General features: G+C 43.2%; 1 protein-coding gene across 2 annotated transcripts in view; it reads left to right on the plus strand.

Moving 5' to 3' along the window:
* The window catches only part of METTL24 (methyltransferase like 24), a 127,225-nt gene that overhangs the window by 100,739 nt on the left and 3,996 nt on the right, over positions 1-22,490 (plus strand). The window lies entirely within an intron of this gene.

Below are 22,490 nucleotides of genomic sequence, written 5' to 3' on the forward strand. Positions count from 1 at the left end.
TTACAATAGCAAGGTGACATTAACCCCTTATTACCCCATATCCCACCGCTACTCGGGAGTGGGAAGAGAAGGGCTAAGTGCCGGACTTGGCGCATCTCACAGATGCGCCATTTCTGGGTCGGCTGCTGGCTGGTATTTGTAGCCGGGGGGGGGGGGGGGGGGCAATATCCATGGCCCCTCTCTAGGCTATGAATATCAGCCCGCAGCTGTCTGCGTAGCCTTTCTGGCTATAAAATATAGGGGGACCCAACCTTATTTTTTGGGGGGGTCCCCCTATTTTAATAGCCAGTAAAGGCTGCGGGCTGATGTTCATAGCCTAGAGAGGGGCCATGGGTATTAACCCCTTACAAATATTGGCCCCCGGCCGTCGGTTTTCCCCCTCTGACGTAGAAAATTGCGCGGGAGCCCACGCCATTTTTTCCTTTTTTTTTTTTAATTAAACGCTCATTAAGAAACATCGGCCTTGCTATTATATATCTATGGATATATTTATCTATAGATAGATTTATAGATAGATATATCTATAGATACATAAATGTATCTATCCATATATCTGGCTGCTTTCACACATCAGGTTTTTGCCGTCAGGTACAATCCGGGGATTTTTTGAAAAAAACAGATTCGTTTTTTCCCCCGGATCCGTTTTTTTCTCATAGAGTTGTATTAGCGCTGGATTTCGCCTGATGGCCACACGTTTCATCCGTTTGTTTCTGGATCCGTCAGAAAAACTGTTTCTGGCGGATGGAAAAAACGTACAGAAGAACGGTTTTTCTGTCTGGCGAAAAAACGCTCCGCAATGGATCCGGCGAAAAATGTATGAAACAGAGATGTGAAATGAAGAATCCAGCTTCCGAATCCGGTTTTTCATGCATTTTTTCCATTGAAATCATGCACATCTTTTATTCTCTCTCTCTAAAAAAAAAAAAACGGATCAGTTGCATCAGTTTTTCACTATTTGCAACGGATAGGTTTTTTCAAAAATTCGCTGGATCCTGCCTGATGGATAGATGTAGATAGATATATGGATAGTTAGGCTACTTTCACACATCAAGTTTGTTTCCGTCAGGCAGGATCCGTTGAATTTGTGGAAAAACGGATCAGTTGCAAATGGTGAAAAACTGATGCAACTGATCCATTTTTTAGAGAGAGAGAGAGAGAGAACGTAAAATGTGCATGATTTCAATGGAAAAAATTCATGAAAACCCGAATTCGGAGGCCGAATTCATCATTTCACATCTGTTTCATACATTTTTTGCCGGATCCGTCGCTGTGCGTTTTTTCACCGGACAGAAAAAACTTTCCTCTGTATGTTATCTCCATCCGGCGGAAACAGTTTTTTGTACGGATCCGGCAAAAAACGGATGAAACATGTGGCCATCTGGTGCAATCCGGTCGCTAATACAACTCTGAGAAAAAAAAACAAAACACGTTTTTTTCAAAACTCGCCGGATTGTGCCTGACGGCAAAAACCTGATGAGCGAAAGTAGCCTAACTATCCATATATCTATCTACATCTATCTATCTCATTCCTTCTGTCTATCTATGTAAGTATCTATCTGTCTATCTATCTGTCTGTCTATCTATGTGTGTTAATGGAGTGTGGGTTGGACAAATGTAAAAGAGGAGGTTGGACAAAACATGACCTCACAAATCTTTTTTTTTTGTTCAATAATACATCTTTATTTAGCTTACAAAACCGCATCAAAAAACGAGCAAAAAACGCACCTGCGTTTTCTGCCAAGACCTGCGGATTTAGTGCAGAAAAATCCGCAGGCAAATCTGCAACGTGTGCACATACCGTTAAAGTTTGGAATGATATGATTCAAGTTACACAAACGAAATCTGAGAGACGTTAGACCTAGAAATTGGGCCACCAAAAATACGAGCCCCTTTTGTGTGTTGTGTTTTGGAAGAACTGTGTGTATGTTTCTTTTTGTTAATAGACAATAAACCAATAGCTAATATAGATAAAACTGTATAGTTTCAATGCAGTAAACTGCCAGAGCAACTACAGACCCCCATACACATTAGATGATCAGATTAGATCAGATGGAGAAGTACAAGAACGACTGCTAAAAACAGTTACATTTGGTGACTGTGGCCACCTTTAACCAGATGAAAGCATTACCATCGCCATACAGTCATGAAATATTTCTCAAATAAAATTATTTCAATTACACATGTTTTGTTAAACACATTTATTTCCTTTGTGTGTATTGGAACAACACAAGAAAAAAAAGACAAATTGGAAATTATTTCACACAAAACTCCCAAAATAGGCCAGACAAAATTGTTTGGCACCTTTCTAAAATTGTGGGTAAACAACTTTGTTTCAAGCATGTGATGCTCATTCAATCTTACCTGTGGCAAATAACAGGCGTGTTCAATATGAAAATTACACCTGAAACCAAATAAAAGGGGAGAAGTTGACTTAGTCATTGCATAGTGTGCATGTGAGTGCCACACTAATCGTGGTGAACACAAAGAGAAGAGAACTGTCTGAGGACTTGAGAACCAACATTTTAAAAAAATAGCAACAATCTCAAGGTTACAAGTCCATCTCCTGAGATCTTGATGATCATTTGTCCACAGTGCACAACATAATCAAGAAGTTTACAACCCATGACAATGTAGCTAATCTCCCTATACATGGACAGCAGAGAATAATTGATGAAAGGTTGCAATGCAGGATTGTCCAGATGGTGGATAAGCAGCCCCAATCAAGTTCCAGAGAAATTCAAGCTGTCCTGCAGGCTCAGGGTGCATCAATGTCAATGTGAACTATCTGTTCACATTTGAATTAAATTAAACGCTATGGCAGGAGACCCAGCAGAACCCCACTGCTGACTCATACATAAAAAAGCTAGACGGCAGTTTGCCAAAATGTACATCAATAAGCCAAAATCCTTCTGGGAAAGTGTCTTATTGACAGATGAAACCAAGATAGAGATTTTGGTAAAGCACATAATTCTACTGTTTAACGAAAATAGAGTGAGGCCTACAAAGAAAAGAACACAGGACCTAAAGTCAAATATGGTGGAGGTTGCAAGATGTTTTGGGGTCGGTTTGCTGTTTCTTGCACTGGGTGCCTTGACTGTTTGAAAGGCATCATGAAATCTGAACACTATCAAAGGATTTTGAGTGGCAATGTAGTGTGCCCTGTGTCAGAAAGCTGGTTTGTGTCCTAGATTATTGGTCTTCCAGCAGGACAATGACCCCAAATATACTTCAAGAAGCACTCAGAAATGAATGGAAACAAAGCACTGGAGAGTTCTGAAGTGGCCAGCAATAAGACTTTTGGCGGTGTGGACAGGTGCCAAGTCCTGCTGGAGAATGAAATCTCCATTTCCAAAAAGCTTGTCAGCAGAGGGAAGCATGAACTGCTCTAAAATATCCTGGTAGACAGCTGCGCTGACTTTGGTCTAGATAAAACACAGTGGACCTACACCAGCAGATGACATAGTTCCCCAAAACATCACCGACTGTAGAAACTTCACACTAGACCTCAAGCAGCTAGGATTGTTTGCCTGTCCACTCTTTCTCCAGACTCTGAGACCTTGATTTCCAAATGAAATGCAACATTTACTTTAATCCAAAAACAACACCTTGGACCACTGAGCAGCAGTCCAGTTCTTTTTCTCCTTGGCCCAGGTAAGACACTTCTGGCGTTGTCTATTAGTCATGAGGGCCTTGACACAAGGAATGCCACACTTGTAGCCCATGTCCCGGATACCTCTGTGTGTGGTGGCTGTTGAAGCAATGACTCCAGCAGCAGTCCACACCTTGTGATTCCCCCCCTCCCCCACATTTTTGAATAGCCTTTTCATAACAATCCTTTCAAAGCTGTGGTTATCCCATTTGCTTGTGCACCTTTTTCTACCACACTTTTACCTTCCACTCAACTTTCCATTAATATGCTTGGATACAGCACTCTGTTACAGAAGCTGGCTGTTTACAATTGCCTTTTGTGACTTACCCTCCTTGAGGAGTGTATCAATGACTGAATTCTGGACATATGTCAAGTCAGCAGTCTTCCCCATGATTGTGGAGCCTACTGAAACAGGCCAAGGGACCTTTTTAAATGCTTAGGAAGCCTTTGCATGTGTTTTTTGTTCAGTATTCTAATTTACTGAGATAATGACTTTTGGGTTTTCATTGCCTGTAAGCCATAATCATAAACATTAACAGAAATAAACACTTGAAATACATCACTCTGTTTGTAATAACGCTATATGAGTTTCACTTTTTGTATTGAAGAACTGAAATAAATTAACTTTTTTATGATATTATAATATTGTGAGAAGCACCTGAACATAGTTACATATGTTTAAAATAAGACCTACAGTGGGAAAAAAAAGTATTTAGTCAGCCACCAATTGTGCAAGTTCTCCCACTTAAAAAGACGAGAGAGGCCTGTAATTGACATCATAGGTAGACCACAACTATGAAAGTCAAAATGAGAAAACAAATCCAGAAAATCACCTTGTCTTTTTTGTCAAGATTTATTTTGCAAATTATGGTGCAAAATAAGTATTTGGTCATTAACAAAAGTTCATCTCAATATTTTGTTATATATCCTTTGTTGGCAATGACAGAGTTCAAACTTTTTCTGTAAGTCTTCACAAGGTTGGCACACACTGTTGGTGGTATGTTGGCCCATTCCTCCATGCAGATCTTCATTAGAGCAGTGATGTTTTGGGTCTGTCGCTGGGCAGCACACACTTTCAACTGCCTCCAAAGGTTTTCTATGGAGTTGAGATCTGGAGACTGGCTAGGCCACTCCAGGACCTTCATATGCTTTTTACAAAGCCACTCCTTCGTTGCCCTGGCGATGTGCTTGGGATCATTATCAAGCTGAAAGACCCATCCACATTTCATCTTCAATGCCCTTGTTGATGGAAGGAGGTTTGCACTCAAAATCTCACGATACATGGCCACATTCAGTCTTTCATGTACACGGATCATTTATCCTGGTCCCTTTGCAGAGAAACAGCCCCAAAGCATGATGTTGCCACCCCCATGTTTCACAGTAGGTATGGTGACCTTTGAATGCAACTCAGCATTCTGTCTCCTCCGAACACAACGAGCTTTGTTTCAACCAAACAGTTCTACTTTGGCTTCATCAGACCATATGACATTCTCCCAATACTCTTCTGGATAATCCAAATGCTCCCTAGCAAACTTCAGACGGGCCCAGACATATACTGGCTTAAGCAGAGGGGCACGTCTGGCACTGCAGGATCTGAGTCCCTGGCGGCGTAGTGTGTTACTGATGGTAGCCTTTGTTACGTGGTCTCAGCTCTATGCAGCTCACTCACTAGCAACCCCCCCCCCCCCCCCCCGTGTGGATCTGGGACTTTTTCCTCACCATTCTTGTGATCATTTTGACCCCACAGGGTGAGATCTTGCATGGAGTACCAGATCAAGGGAAATTATCAGTGGTCTTAAATGTCTTCCATTTTCTTATTATTGCTTCCATAGTTGACTTCATCACACTAAGCTGCTTGCCTATTGCAGGTTGTCTTCCCAGCCTGGTGCAGGGCTACAATTTTGTTTCTGGTGTCCTTCGACAGCTATTTGGTCTTCACTATAGTGGAGTTTGGACTGAGACTGTTTGAGGTTGTGGACAGGTGTCTTTTATACTGATAACAAGTTCAAACAGGTGCCATTACTGCAGGTAATGATTGGAGGACAAAGGAATCTCTTAGGCCGGTTTCACATGTGCGGTTGTGTCCGCAGCGTTTCTTCCGCAAATATCCGCATGCGTTGTGTATTCCTATATTTAACATTAGGGACGCATGCATCTGTGATAGTTCGCGTTTTGCCGCGTTTGACGACGCATGCGTCGTTTCGTCGTCTGCGGTTTGGCCCGCTAAACGCTACATGTAGTAATTTTAGAGGCGTCAATTTGCCGCCTGGAAACGTATGTGGTCGATTGCGTAAGGAATGCGCCAAAAAAAGCATTACTGTCTATATGAACGCATGCGTTCACAAGCACATGCGTTACACCAGAGAAAAACATGTCTAGACACTAATTATTCACCCCCCCACATACAAGGTGATAAAGGGAGGGAGTGGACATTTGCAGGTCACTACTCAGCAGACAGCCAAGCAGAGCAGACAGACCACAGCACCTTGGAGCAAACAAGCCTCTGAACAATGTGAGTATATCCTAGCCAATGCCTATATTTTCTATTTTCTGTCTCTACATGTCCTAATTTCTGCCATTTCTTTCTTTCTGCATGCATCAGAATGTCTTCTTCTTCTTCTGATGAGGATCAAACGCCTGCACAAGTGGAAAATGTCAGTGAAGTGAGTAGTACTCATCTCCTCAGATTGGTAAGTATTCACTGTCACATCTACACATATGACAATTTATTTTTTCTTTTTTTCAGAGCACTTCTTCTACTGCGGCAGAGACTGGGCAGGAGCAGCGGAGTCACGGTCGGGTGGCACGGCGGCAGCGTGTAAGTATACCTGGCTGACTGTTTATTGTATCCTCACTTTACAATTCTTAAATCTTCATTTCTTTACTTTTCTCTTTCTTTCCCTTTTTGCTTCTGCACTAATTTTTTTTTACTTTCAATATTCATGCATTTCTCTGCTTCTGTTTTCTTTCTTCCTTATGTTAATGTCTCCAACATTAATGTCCTTTTTTTTTTTTTTTCCAGGTTCCAGAACGGGATGAGGACCTCATAGACAATGACCACCTCATCTCCCTGGTCCATGAGCGAGTCCCGTTGTGGGACACCCGGGATCCACTGCACTCCAACAATGTGACGATCCGGCGCCTATGGAATGAGGTGGCCACAGCGTTGTGGGATGGCTGGGACAACGCCCCGACACGGGTCCGAAATGCATTTGGTAAGTATTGCAATGCAGTGTGATGCAGGCAAGACCTTGGCCGTGCTCACACAACTGTGTGTGATGAAAGAAAGTCATGAAATTTTCTCTCAGCACACACAGTTGTGTGAGCACGGTCAAAAGACCATTGTCTAACATTATGTTTTGTTTTTTCAACAGTGGCCAAAGTCAAAACACGTTGGCGATCGATGAAGGACCGCTTCAACAAGGACATTCGTCAAGAGAGCCGGCTTCCTAGTGGTTCTGGAGCAAGGATCCGAAAATACAAATACCACCGCATCCTTGCATTTTTGAGACCGGTCCTTGCCCAGAGAATGTAAGTATATTTTTGGTGAAAAAAAAGATGTTTTGTAATGCATTTGGCTGCCATCACACTAGCATTTTTTGGCCACTATTTTGCATCAGTATTTGGAATCCAAAACCAGGAGTGATTGATAAATGCAGAAGTGGAGCATATGTTTTTATTATACTTTTCCTCACATAGTTCCACTCCTGTTTTTGGCTTATCAATAGTGATGTAAAATACTGCGCAAATACTGTTGGTGTGACGGCAGCCTACACAACAGATCTATAGTCATCAAGTCAGGGGTCAGAAATAATGAATTCATGATGCACAAATAAATGGCTCATGAATTCATTATTTCTGACACATGTCCTGGTGAGTATAGATATGCCTTGTATCACCTTCATCGTCCCTTCATATTTTGCATCAGTATTTGGAATCCAAAACCAGGAGTGATTGATAAATGCAGAAGTGGAGCATATGTTTTTATTATACTTTTCCTCGTACTGTAGTACTCCTGATTTTGGCTTGCAAAGTCTGATGTAAAACTCTGTCCAAATACTGCTAGTGTGACCTCAGCCTTAATCTCTATGCTTATATTCCACAGGACTTTGTGTTTTGTAAATGTTTGGTCTTACATTTTTTTCATTCTTTTTTCACAGCACATGGAGCACCACTGTTGGCCCAGGTTCTGGAGCGGTCCTTCATCAGTCAGCCACGGACCCGTCCCAGCCATCCTCCAGCGCTGCAGCAAATGGGCCTGCCACACTAACTGGAGACCAGGAAGCTGGTCCATCAGGTGATCCCCCTACCCCAGTCCTCTGCCTCTGCCCATTTTTTGGGGGGCTCCTCCCGGCAGCGGCAGAGGGCTGCGGACAGGTCATTCATGCCCATGTTTTGCACTTGAGCTCGGTCTTCCACGAGGGACTCAAGGCGATGGGTGACCGACTGGAAACTGCCATTAGCTATATGAGTACACGTATCCAGGATGTTACCACAGCCCTTTCCCAAGTGAAAGCCGACCTCCAGAGGCCAGCACATCATTTTTTTAATCAAATTGAATATGGCATGTCGGAACACCTTACCCCCGATCTCCAGATTAGTGTTATGTAGGCCTGCAATGCTGCTTACGTGCAGGCTATGCAGCAGAGTCGGTATTTTCAGCAGACAGTGGGGGCATTTCCACCTGTGCCCACACTGTCACGCTTTACCTCAATGCCGACCTCTGCTGCATACCACTGCACGGCCACCTCCATTCCAAGCACTGCCGGACACCACTATAGCACCACCACCGTGCCGAGTGCTGTAGGACAGCCCACCGCCACCACCATGACAACCGCTGCTCCTGCTTGGACCTCCTCCACTGCCACCACCATGCGGCAGCCGCAGGACCCTGGCATGGCCTTCACTACCGCCACCACAACAGCAATGCCGCTGCCGGACCCTGCTCTGGCGTTCCCCGCCACCACAACAGCAATGCCACTGCCGGACCCTGGCCTGGCATTCCCCGCCACCACCACAACAGCAATGCCGCTGCTGGACCCTGCCCTGGTGTTCCCCGCCACCACAACAGCAATGCCGCTGCCGGACCCTGCCCTGGCGTTCCCCGCCACCACAACAGCAATGCCGCTGCCGGACCCTGCCCTGGCGTTCCCCGCCACCACAACAATGCCGCTGCACAGGCACACGGACCGTGACAGGTCGGCCACCACGGCCAGGCCAATACCAATGAGCCCAACGAGGCTCCCAGGACAGCTGCGCCGATTCAAGAATGGGAAAGGCAAAAAAAAAAACAAAAGACGATAGCTATCCCTCCCCCCTCACCTCCCAATGTGTCTGTAATGTCTGGTTTGTCTCACCCTTCCAGTGTGTCTCTGCCCTCTCATGTGACTAGTCCAATCCCCGAATTTCCAGACCCGAGTAATTTTATAGCACCTTCTCCAGCCACCCCTTGCGTCATCGACAGTTAGCCAGCCCTCACAGCTCCACACCCCCCAATTTCGTCGATCAACCCCAAGCAGGCGCAGTTAATTTTTTATTTTAGTTTATTTTGTTAAAATAAATAATCATGTTTTTTGCCCCCAATAAGGTTTAGTTAATTGTGTATTTCGCCGCCGGCAACACACACCGTGTGCCAAATCCAAAAATGCGCCGAACGCTTTTTTTTGGGCCACCTCCTAGCTCCAGTAGTTAGTACAACACTGAAGCTTTGTGTGTGTTTGGTATAGAGATATGAGGTTGCCCAAAAAAATAACACTTGTATTTTCTCCAAAACCTCTTCTTTCTGTTTACTCTGTGACTTTTTGTCGCAGACTGAAGACAAAATGATGGTAATACACAGCTGAATACACAGCAGAACTATACTCAACAGGTCGTGTCTTCACAAAATCATTAGTTATGACACCTGACCTGCTGAGTTGAGAAATGCCTTGTATTACCTCCATTTTATCTTCTTTGTACATTAAACCTATTTCACACAAAGGGAAGGGACGATGGAGGTGATACAAGGCATTTCTATACTCACCAGGACATGTGTCAGAAATAATGAATTCATGAGGCATTTAGTTGTGCATCATGAATTCATTATTTCTGACACCTGACTTGATGACTATAGATCTGTTGTGTAGGCTGCCGTTACACTGTCAGTATTTGCTCAGTATTTTACATCACTATTGGTAAGCGAAAACCTGGAGTGGAACAATGTGAGGAAAAGTATAATAAAAACATATGCACCACTTCTGCATTTAACAACCACTCCTGGTTTTGGCTTACAAATACTGATGTTAAGAACTCAACAAATACTGCGAATGTGACGGCACCAAACAGCCATCGTCTCTACAGTCTGCGTCAAATAGCTACTGGTGAATCGATTCAGGACGCAATGACGTCAACAACCTAAGCCAAAAAACCCAAAGTGGTTTGTAAACGAAATACATAGGAGACATGGTGAAGATAATAAAACACAATTATTTTATTACAACAAAGATTATTAACATTTAAAACATAACTGTTACAGACCCGAAGCCAACAGGACATTTTACACCATATTGTCCTGCCATGCCACACGTCCAATGTCAGAATCAAAAAAGGCAGCAAATTTGTCCCGCATGTGGCCAACTTCAACAGTTGACCGCAGCGGGTGATGCCGGTAATCAGGCAAAGGGTTTGCAACTTGTTCATCAAGTTCAATGGTGGGTCGCTCGTTAGCCAGAATGTAATTGTAGGGAACCACACAGGCTTTTACCACCTCATCCACTGTCTCCATTTTTAGATATATGGCTGTTGCAAGAATGTGTTATTTTGACACCATAATCCCAAAGCACACTCTACTGTTCTGAGGGCCCTGGTTAGTCTGTAGTTATAGATCCGTTTTGTGCGGTTCAAGTCCCGACTTGAATAGGGCTTCAGTAGATTTTCACTCATCTGAAATGCCTCATCCCCAACCATTACAAATGGCATCGGTGGGCCTTGAGTGTTGGGGAGATGTCATGGCTGTGGAAAAGTAAAATTTTTGCCATAAACACGTCGGCCCATATCCGAGTTTTTGAAAGTCTGTGAATCGTTGCCACGGCCAAAAGCACCAATGTCCACAGCAATGAAGCGACAGTCCGCATTGGCTATTGCCATGAGAACTACTGAAAAATATTTTTTGTAGTTGAAGAACTGTGATCCCGTTCTGGCTGGTTTGATAATCCGGATGTGCTTCCCATCCACCGCACCCAAACAGTTGGGGAAATCACACACAGTCCAGAATTTATCAGCTATTTCCATCCACATGTCCTCGGTGGGTATGGGTATAAATTCTTCACGGAGAACATTCCACAAAGCCCGGCAGGTGTCAAAAACTATTCCGGACAGGGTGGAAATTCCAAGGCGGTACTGGAAGTGGAGGGATGACAAGCTCTCTCCAGTTGCAAGAAATCTGTAATAAAATAAAGAAAAAATAATTTACAAAAATGCAAAGAATACATGTCAGACCAACAATAATTATGACTGGCATTTGTTTAGAATTATTACATACCTTAAGGTAACCAGGAGACGTTCCTCTGCTGGAATTGCTCTACGGAGCTGGGTGTCCTGTCTCCGGATCACTCCTTGAATACGAGCAAGCAACTCCAAAAAAGAGTCTTGCGACATCCTGGTATATTCAGGGAATTTGTCCGGGTTGTCATTGAGCTCGCCATACAGTGTGTGATATGCACCACGGCTCTCCCGTAGTTCTATAATGGGGTGTTTCCAAAAATGCCTACGCTGTGTCCTTCTCCGTCTTTCACGGTTTCGGTGTTGCTCCCAAGCAAACGCACAGGCAATAAAAAGCTTGATGCTTCTATCCAGGTTGAAGTAAAAGCTATCCATGTGAAGGTCCATCATGACACAGGATACAGTAGCACACTGTTAAGATTTCACCAGTCCGAGGGTCTATATATAGAGATCCCATAATACACGCCCTCTGTAGTCCCATTGGCGGGGTCTGGTTATCTAGTTTTTCTCCTGTAAAATTTTACACCATGAGCACTAAAACGCAAACGCATGAAAAAACGCATAATAAAGCATGTAAGCGCAGCGTTTTAAAGTCGCATGCGTTTACGCATGCGCATAAAAACCGCTGCGTTTGTACGCGCTTTTATGCGTTTTTCCTGTACTTGCGTTTGCGGATTAAACGCTGCGGATTCTAACGCAAATGTGAAAGTAGCCTTAAAGAAGAAGTTACAGGTCTTTGAGAGCCAGAGATCTTGCATGTTTTTAGTTGACCAAATTCTTATTTTCCACTATAATTTGCAAAATAAATTTTGCCAAATCAGACAAGGTGATTTTCTGGATTTGTTTTCTCATTTTGACTCTTAGTTGTGGTCTACCTATGATGTCAATTACAGGCCTCTCTCATCTTTTTAAGTGGGAGAACTTGCACAATTGGTGGCTGACTAAATACTTTTTTTCCCCACTGTAGGTCCCTGAAGTTCAGCCTTTCACCACAAATTGTTCATTTTGTCACTAAATTAAGAATTTTTTTTCCCAAAGAAAAAACTGAGTCACAGAGCAAAATATAATAAAATATATTATTTTATTGAAATAATCATTAAAAATCCATAACAAAAACACAGTAAAAAATGAGTAACAGGGATAGTGACACCAAATGATCAATGCTCAGCAAAATATATAGTACCAAGTATATCCAAGATAAATTCAAACAGATAAGCCCATGAGGCTGGGGGAGATAAAGTTTGACGTATGCATGAAGTAAAATAGTGGCCTATATGCCTGTCTACACCAGTGCACAACTGCTACAAATAGCTAGTACATAATATGAATCAGTCTACTCAAAATATATAGAGCCAACACATAATGCAAGAAAATCATAGGTGGTAAACAAAAAAACCCAATATCCGCAGTGGGTATACCCATAAGTATTACATGGTACAAGGAAGTAATGGAGGTGATACCGACCTAAATGCTGAGCATAGAAGAGGCCCCGATGCGCGTTTCGCTGTCAATGCTTCCTTGGGGGGCGTCACGAAACGCACGTCATGTGAACAGCGCCACATACAAGTTTTTATGTGCAGCAATGTGCCAAGCAGCCACCCCCTCCATTAATTTGGTAGCTGGTGAGTGGCTGCCTCATCGGTTTTGCTGCACCTGTGTTTTTTCCATTTTAACCACATGGGTCCACTGCATCCTGTTAGTGCATTTGTTTGGAGGCCTAGGCAGGTAAGAATCTCTGCCTTTTGTTGCTGTTTTTTCTATTTTTGGAGGATCTCAGAATCCTCTTTTTGTGCTTTTGCTGTTTAGAGATGTCACTATCCCTGTTACTCATTTTTTACTGTGTTTTTGTTATGGATTTTTAATGATTATTTCAATAAAATAATATATTTTATTATATTTTGCTCTGACTCACTTTTTTCTTTGGGAAAATATATTGTATATGATGTGATAGAGCTATACACCTTTGGCTTTTTTCTGGTAAATAAATGAAGAAATTGCTGTTGGGAGCATGCACCACTCAAATATGAGAGACCTGATGCAATTTGCAAAAGAAGAGTGAGCTATGTGTGTAAAGAAGAGAGCTATGTGTGATTATAGCGGACACATTTGCAGGTTCCCTCAGTGCTTCAGAGATGTGACAGCTGCACCAAATGTGTTTGGAAGAAAGATCAGCTCTGCTTCTCTGTGATAGATACATGTCTCACACTAATAACACCCTCTTTTATTAAAAATAAGCTCTTTAGCCAGATTCTTGTTCTAATCAGACCATAGATCCTAACAGGTCATTTACATGTAAGAATGTAATTACACTATGTATTTCTCTGGAATACGACATCTGATCATAGATATCAAGGTATCATTTTATTCAGCTTCATATGACCTACATGACCATATATTTGGCTTAGGAGGGTTGATCTTACTGACAGATTACCGAACACTGCTAAAATGAGTATTGAGTATCGTGGGCGTACCCACTGTGGGGCAGGGGTGCACCGCACGTGCACCTATCATGATGAGGCCACCCGGCCCATTTTTCCTCTGCCGGCCCCTTAAAAGGTGCTTGGCTGCAATGCACATAGGGGTAAGGGGTTAAGAACGTCCTGACGTTATACGTCAAGACGTTCTTTGTGGGTGGAGAGAGCGCGGTCTGCTCTCCCGTCTCTGGCTGCAGGCCTGCAGCAGTTTGTTGTGAGGTGTGAGCGCTGCAGCCTCCCTACCCGCTCGTGCCCTCGCGCCTACGGCAGTCGCGTGGCGTTAGGTCTGGTGACGCCGGGTATAAATATCACATTCTGATTCAATCACATCAGTGACACTGACGCCGGTCTCTCTGGAACTGGGTGAGTGAGTCACCCAGACTGAATGTATGTGTATAATAATAATTGACCCCAGAAAGATGTTTAAAGTAAAATTCATCAGCCCAGCCCCCAGCGGCCAGCACCTGTAATACAGTGGGGCTGATGTATATACAGGTGCTGGGCTGGTGATGTATACAGGGGCTGGCCTGGTGGTGATATATATACAGGTGCTGGGCTGAGGCTGGTGACGTATACAGGTGCTGGGCTGGTAACGTATACGGGTGCTGGGCTGCTGATGTATACAGGGGCTGCCCTGGTGGTGATGTGTATATGGGTGCTGGGCAGGTGATGTGTATATACAGGTGCTGGGCTGGTGACATATACAGGGGCTGGCCTGGTGGTGATGTGTATATATAGGTGCTGGGCTGGTGACGTATACAGGTGCTTGGCTGGTGATGTGTATATACAGGTGCTGAGCTAGGGCTGGTGACGTATACAGGGGCTGGCCTGGTGGTGATGTATAAACAGGTGCTGGGCTGGGGCTTGTGACGTATACAGGTGCTGGGCTGGGGCTTGTGATGTATATAGGTGCTGGGCTGGTGACGTATACAGATGCTGGGCTGGTAATGTATATACAGGTGCTGGGCTGGGGATGGTGACGTATACTTGGGCTGGCCTGGTGATGTATATACAGGTGCTGGGCTGGGGCTGGTGATGTATGTACAGGTGCTGGGCTGGTGATATATATACAGGTGCTGGGCTGGTGATGTATTTACAGATACAATTGAAAGTTTGACGCCAGAGGTTGGATGGGTTGCCGGTACAGGGCACCCCTGACTCATGAGCACCATAGCAGTCACATGGTCTGACCCTATGACTGAAACAACATAAAATATTAAGGGATAAGGACCTCTTAGAAATCAGTAACCAGGTTCAACGGATGCAAAATATGTAAGTCCTACAGCTTTGTACTTGCCTTTCAGGTGTACTACCTGTCCTTTCCCAGCAGCATGAGTCAGTGCACCAGTCTGAACTTATACCATAAATGTATCACATGAGATAATTCTTAAACCCCTTCTTGCACCTTGGGATGTACATCATACACAGAAACGTGTATGAAGCGTGCTCAGGAGCTGAGCCCACTCCATACAGGGTACATGCCAGCTGTGTTAGATAGCAGCAAACATACACTCACTGGCCACTTTATTAGGTACACCTGTCCAACTTCTTGTTAACACTTAATTTCTAATCAGCCAATCACATGGCGGCAACTCAGTGCATTTAGGCATGTAGACATGGTCAAGACAATCTCCTGCAGTTCAAACCGAGCATCAGTATTGGGAAGAAAGGTGATTTGAGTGCCTTTGAACGTGGCATGGTTGTTGGTGCCAGAAGGGCTGGTCTGAGTATTTCAGAAACTGCTGATCTACTGGGATTTTCACGCACAACCATCTCTAGGGTTTACAGAGAATGGTCCGAAAAATAAAAAAAATCCAGTGAGCGGCAGTTCTGTGGGCGGAAATGCCTTGTTGATGCCAGAGGTCAGAGGAGAATGGGCAGACTGGTTCGAGCTGATAGAAAGGCAACAGTGACTCAAATCGCCACCCGTTACAACCAAGGTAGGCCTAAGAGCATCTCTGAACGCACAGTGCGTCGAACTTTGAGGCAGATGGGCTACAGCAGCAGAAGACCACACCGGGTACCACTCCTTTCAGCTAAGAACAGGAAACTGAGGCTACAATTTGCACAAGCTCATCGAAATTGGACAGTAGAAGATTGGAAAAACGTTGCTTGGTCTGATGAGTCTCGATTTCTGCTGCGACATTCGGATGGTAGGGTCAGAATTTGGCGTAAACAACATGAAATCTTTGGGATGTGGTGGAACGGGAGATTCGCATCAGGGATGTGCAGCCGACAAATCTGCGGCAACTGTGTGATGCCATCATGTCAATATGGACCAAAATCTCTGAGGAATGCTTCCAGCACCTTGTTGAATCTATGCCACGAAGAATTGAGGCAGTTCTGAAGGCAAAAGGGGTCCAACCCGTTACTAGCATGGTGTACCTAATAAAGTGGCCAGTGAGTGTATGTCTCTTTATCCCCTGATGAGTCCACAAAGGACGAAATGCGTCGGGAGATGCCACATGTGATTGAGTCAGTTGTTCATCTTACCCTTATGAGGAGAAGCATAGCTTTATATAGGACCCCCTTCGAAGTGGGTGAGATCTTAGCAATGATATTTTTTGCTCTGCATGTTGGTGGTCTTTGGAGCATATTGATATTGAATTTGGTTATGTGACCACTGAGATTTCTTTGGTGTCATTAATCTTGACTGGGGATGCTCATCTTTGTGACGAGGCAGCGTGATCCCGTTTACCTGATTATGCACACCATAGCCTCTAGTTAAGGTTAATTTGTCTCACTCACTTGCTGCCTGTGTATACTGATTTTTTATTTGTTTAAAGTGGCATATTATGGACACTTATTGTTATAATGAAAATTCAAAATACACTGCTCAAAAAAAATAAAGGGAACACTAAAATCCCACATCCTAGATATCACTGAATGAAATATTCCAGTTATAAATCTTTATTCATTACATAGTGGAATGTGTTGAGAACAATAAAACCTAAAAATGATCAATGTGAAACACAACTAATATCCCACAGAGGTCTGGAGTTGGAATGATGCTCAAAATCAAAGTGGAAAATTAAGTTACAGGCTAATCCAAAATCAGTGGAAATGCCTCAAGACAAGGAAATGATGCTCAGTAGTGTGTGTGTGGCCTCCACCTGCCTGTATGACCTCCCTACAATGCCTGTACATGCTCCTGATGAGGTGGTGGATGGTCTCCTGAGGGATCTCCCAGACCTGGACTAAGGCATCCGCCAACTCCTGGACAGTCTGTGGTGCAACGTGACGGTGGATGGTGCGAGACATGATGTCCCAGATGTGTTCAATCGGATTCAGGTCTGGGGAAAGGGCGGGCCAGTCCATAGCTTCAATGCCTTCATCTTGCAGGAACTGCTGACACACTCTAGCCACATGAGGTCTGTCATTGTCCTGCATTAGGAGGAACCCAGGGCCAACCGCACTAGCATATGTCTTACAAGGGGTCTGAAGATCTCATCTCGGTACCTAATGGCAGTCAGGCTACCTCTGGCGAGCACATGGAGGGCTGTTCGGCCCTCCAAAGAAATGCCACTCCACACCATTACTGACCCACTGCCAAACCGGTCATGCTGAAGGATGTTGCAGGCAGATCGCTCTCCACGGCGTCTCCAGACTCTGTCACGTCTGTCACATGTGCTCAGTGTGAACCTGCTTTCATCTGTGAAGAGCACAGGGCGACAGTGGCGAATTTGCCAATCCTGGTGTTCTGTGGCAAATGCCAAGTGTCCTGCACGGTGTTGGGCTGTGAGCACGACCCCCATCTGTGGACGACGGGCACTCAGACCATCCTCATGGAGTCAGTTTCTAACCTTTTGTAAAGACACATGCACATTTATGGCCTACTGGAGGTCATTTTGCAGGGCTCTGGCAGTGCTCCTCTTGTTCTTCCTTGCACAAAGGCTGAGGTAGCTGTCCTGCTGCTGGGTTGTTGCCCTCCTGTGGCCCCCTCTACGTCTCCTGGTGTACTGGTCTGTCTCCTGGTAGCGCCTCCAGCCTCTGGACACTACGCTGACAGACACCGCAAACCTTCTTGCCACAGCTTGCATTGATGTGCCATCCTGGATGAGCGAGCTGCACTACCTGAGCCACTTGTGTGGGTTGTAGAGTCCGTCTCATGCTACCACGAGTGTGAACAACCAACATTCAAAAGTGACCAAAACATCAGCCAGAAAGCATTGGTACTGAGATGTGGTCTGAGGTCCCCACCTGAAGAACTACTCCTTTATTGATTGTGTCTTGATAATTGGCAATAGTTTCCATCTGTTGTCTATTCCATTTGCACAACAGCACGTGAAATTGATTGTCAACAGCGTTGCTTCCTAAGTGGACAGTTTGATTTCACAAAAGTTTGATTTACTTGGAGTTATATTCTGTTGTTTAAGTGTTCCCTTTATTTTTTGAGCAGTGTATCTCTGTGATATATGAAAAGCTTCTTCATTAATAGGTGTTCTTTTGGGACTTTTTTAGGGAATAACAAATTTGGTCTCATCCATGTTAATTGATGTTTCTACACAGCTGGCAATATTGTTTAATGATAAATGCGTGATGGCAAAATACATTTGACCCCTAACATACGGGCATATATACTCCTGGTTTAGGAGTTTTTCTTTAAAGCCACTGGAAGCATATTTTCTAAGTATAGGAATTGCTGTTTGTGTGCACATAGTAGTGAGTATATACTATTCCCTCCCAACATGCCACGGTATAATCTATCCAACAGATTCCAAAAGGGTCTTGGATTTAGTCAGTTTTTATTCACTTTTCCCCACTCTTTGTATGTTGGTATAGGGTTTCCCCAGCACTTTGTTTTTTTTATTTAATTATACACCTCACCTTATTTTTTAACCTATAGTACCTAATAACGGTTAAGTTTTAAATATCCATGCGCTGCCTATATCATTTAAACATTTGGATATCTCCTTCCTATTTACTATATTAGTATAAGACATGTAATTAGAATAAAAATCTAAATTTTTTTGCTAGCAAATAATTGTAATAACTAATAAAGCACTACTATAATTACATATAATTTTCTTAATATTTTCGTTTCATTCACCTTTTTTGTTCTAAAATTTTGCAACCTGAACAACCATGGCTTGCCCAACCCCCCCTAGTTTTGATCCTTGGTACGCCCATGTTGAGTATACCTATTTGCATTCAGCTTCAGTATACTAAAGCTTAGGTTACACAATAGCTTTTATATTTTTATATTAGAAGCTTCTAGAATACATTGAATTTCATGCTACAGTGGCTTGCGAAAGTATTCACCTGTGTGTTTTTACCTATTTTTTTTACATTACAACCTGTATTTAAAATTTTTGTAATCTGATTTGTGTGCGATGCATCAGAATTAAATAATCTAAGTTGGTGAAGTGATTTACAGCATCAAACAAAAAAAAAATGGCATGCGCCTATATATTCACCCCTTTTGCTATGAAGACCCAGAAAATGTCTGGTGCAAGCAATTAACTTCATAAGTGACATACTTGGTGAAAAGGAAGTGTACAAAGTGTACAATTTAAGTATTACATTATTATTATTATTTATTTATATAGCACCATTAATTCCATGGTGCTGTACATGAGAACGGGGTAACGTACAGAATTATAGATATCGTTTAGAGTAAATAAATTTACAATGACAGGCTGGTACAGAGGGGAGAGGTCCCTGTCCTTGCGGACTTACATTCTATGGTCTGACAGTATATACGCACCGTTTCTGAAAGGCAACAGAGGTTACAACACCATTAAGCAAGATGCACCACTAACCAAACACCATGAAGACCAAGGAGATCTCCAAACAAGTCATGGACAAGTCAGGATTGGGTTATACAAAAAATATCCCAATCTCTGATGTTCCCACAGAGCAGCATCAAATCCATTATCATCAAATGGAAAGAACATGTTACCACAACAAACCTGCCAATAAAGGGCCGCCCACCAAAACTCTCATCCCGGTCAAGGAGGGCATTAATCCGAGAGGCAGCACAGAGACCAAAGTTAACCCTGAAATAGCTGCAGAGCAGAGACTGGAGTATATGTCCATATGACCAAAATAAGCCGTACAGTCCATAGAGGTGGCCTTTATGAAAGAGTGGGTAGAAAAAAAGCCTTTACTTACACACAAAAATTGTAAGGCTTGTTTTGAGTTTGCAAAAAGATGTGTTCAAGACTCCCCAAAATGTATGGAGGAAAAGGTGCTGTGGTCAGATGAGAATTTTACTTTTTGGTCACCAAGGTAAACCCTATGTCTGGTGCCAAACCAACACAACTCATCACCCCTAGAACACCATCCCCACAGGGAAACGTGGTGGCATCAACATGCTGTGGGGATGTTTTTCCACAGCAGCATCAGTGAAAATGGTCTGAGTCGAGGGGAAGATGGATAATGCGAAATACAGGGATATTCTTGAGCAAAACCTGTTTCAGTCTATCAGTGATTTGAGACTGGGATGGGAGTTTGCCTTCCAACAAAACAATGACCCAAAGCATACTGCTAAAGCAACACTCGAATGGTTTAAGAGGAAACGTGTAAATGTTTTGACGTGGCGTATTCAAAACCCAGACCTTAGTCCAATTGAGAGTCTGTGGTCAGACTTGAAGATGGCTCTTCACCAGAGGAAACCATCTAATGAGCTGGAGCAGTTTTGCCTTGAGGAATGGGTACAATTCCCAGTGGCTAGATGTGCAAAGCTCATAGAAACTTATCCAAAGCGACTTGCAGGTGTAATTGCTGCAGGAGGAGGATCTACAAAGTACTGACTTTAGGAGGTTGAATAGGTATGCACACTGAAGTTTTCATTTATTTTGTACTATTTGTTTGCTTCACAATAAAAAGAAAGCCATATGTTTACAGTTTGTAGGCATGTTTGTTACATGAACTGATGCAAACCAAACAGTGAAATTCCAGGTTGTGAAGTAGCAAAACATGGAAAATGCCAATGTGTCATGATCCAGTTCGGGGTTTGTTTTCTGCTATCATCTCTCTAGACTGGTCATGTGGGAGTTAATCCCCTAGGCCTCGTTTTGGAACTGGCTTTTTAAGTCCTCTGCAGTCTGCTGGCCAGCGTCAGTGATAGTTCATGCTTCCAGGCTAGAACAGCTGACCCGTATACCTTGGTGATCCTTCTGCCTTTGACTTCCCGTATTTGTATTAGACCCATTCCCTATCCCTGATTTAGTGTTTGTCTGGTTGTTTCCCTGGTTTCCGTCACTGATACCACGTTCCCCGACCGGCTTCGACTCTCTGGCTTGTACCCCGACTTCGTCTTACATCCCACGTTTTGGATAACGCGCTCCCATTTGGCTCTGACTTCTGGCTTGTCTCTGACTACATGCATTGTTGTTACTTCTGGTACTTCTGCTCCTGACAGGTTTTGACTTGGCTCGTCTGACCACTTTTTCGTTACCTGCGACACCTGTGTGGCTGCTCAGTGTTGCTGCGCTGTGAATATGCAGTCTCTCTTTCCTCGCCAGCACCCCCTGGTGGAGGTTGCGCTACACTGCACTGCCGCCGCATCACACAAAGGAGGTGAATACTTTTGCAAGCCACTGTATATACGGCTGTCAATATGTATACATGCAAGAGTTGCATTTTGATCTACTGTGCAACTAACTTTTTATAAAAGTGCAACTGAAGTAGGGAAATGTTGCATGACTTCTTTCACACAATGGCCATATCCTGCTATCCACATGACTTGCCTCATGCTGGGACTATGAAACTGACATGCTAATCAGGCCTCAATATTTGATTTTAGTTTTGTATTTCACAGTTGTGAATTTATACTAATTTATGGACCTTCAACTTATCAGCCATGCCTACAGGGCGAAAATTAAACACTTTTAAGTTGTAGTAATTATCTGATTCTTATCTTGACATGCAAGGTGTGGTGAGGCAGGAGTTCATAAAGCACTGTCCATATATTCTCAAGACAAATTGTGAGCCTGAAAGTAAATCCTTGACAAAAATATTCAATGAAAATAACCTATAACCGCCAAATAACATGCATATAATGGATATATTTAAATTGAACTCTTAGAAATATATAGGGGATTAATTATATTTCATGGATATATTATACATTTATGAGAAATACAAATTAGTTAAACTTATTGACTATCTGTAATAATTCAGATTCAGAGAAGTCAAATTTATATTAATAAAATTAATACACTTTTTTCCATAACTAGCATAGATTAGAATAAAGAAGAAAAGACATGTGCTGCGGAACCTCACTCAGGTTCCCAATGAGTGAGTTCTCACCTTTTAACTGTTGCTTAAAAGTGTTTCTCAACCTGTTACGGTGTAGGAGGAACAGTAGAGACAGCTGGGGCCTGGTATGTCTTCCTTTTTTTTTTTTTTTAGACGAATTTTGTATCTCGTTGTAAAAGACTCTAAATTGGCTCTGTCACTCCCAACAGAATGTAGTATCAGTTCTGGTGTAAATTGCTTTATAAAGTTCCAACATTTTTGTGCAACTCTGAGTTGTGCAAAAAGTTAACTTTTCAGATCAGTTTACTCCAGTTTCTCCCAGCTTCATTAAAATGGACGGGAGTGTTGCAGGAGCATGAAGCCCCAGCTTGTCTAATTCATGATAAGCTGGGGAGTGCCCTACTCCAGATATCGTTCTCTATTCAGGGGCGGAGTGAGATTTTTGGAGTGGTGCACACAACTCTTCACTCTCTTGATTCATTAAGAGGCGTGTACCACTTCATCTGTGGATAGGTGATGATTTTTAATGATGGGAATAACACTTTAAAGGGGTGGGCCAGTATCTAAAATGGCCTTTTTAAATACCTACCTTTACACCCTAACCAATTTTGTAGTTAGCTTTAGCAATCCTTAAATGTTAGGTTTTTTTAATGCACAGGATGTCACAGGAGGCTGGGGATCCA

Source organism: Ranitomeya variabilis, chromosome 2, assembly GCF_051348905.1.
Source record: "Ranitomeya variabilis isolate aRanVar5 chromosome 2, aRanVar5.hap1, whole genome shotgun sequence".
Classification (NCBI taxonomy): domain Eukaryota; kingdom Metazoa; phylum Chordata; class Amphibia; order Anura; family Dendrobatidae; genus Ranitomeya; species Ranitomeya variabilis.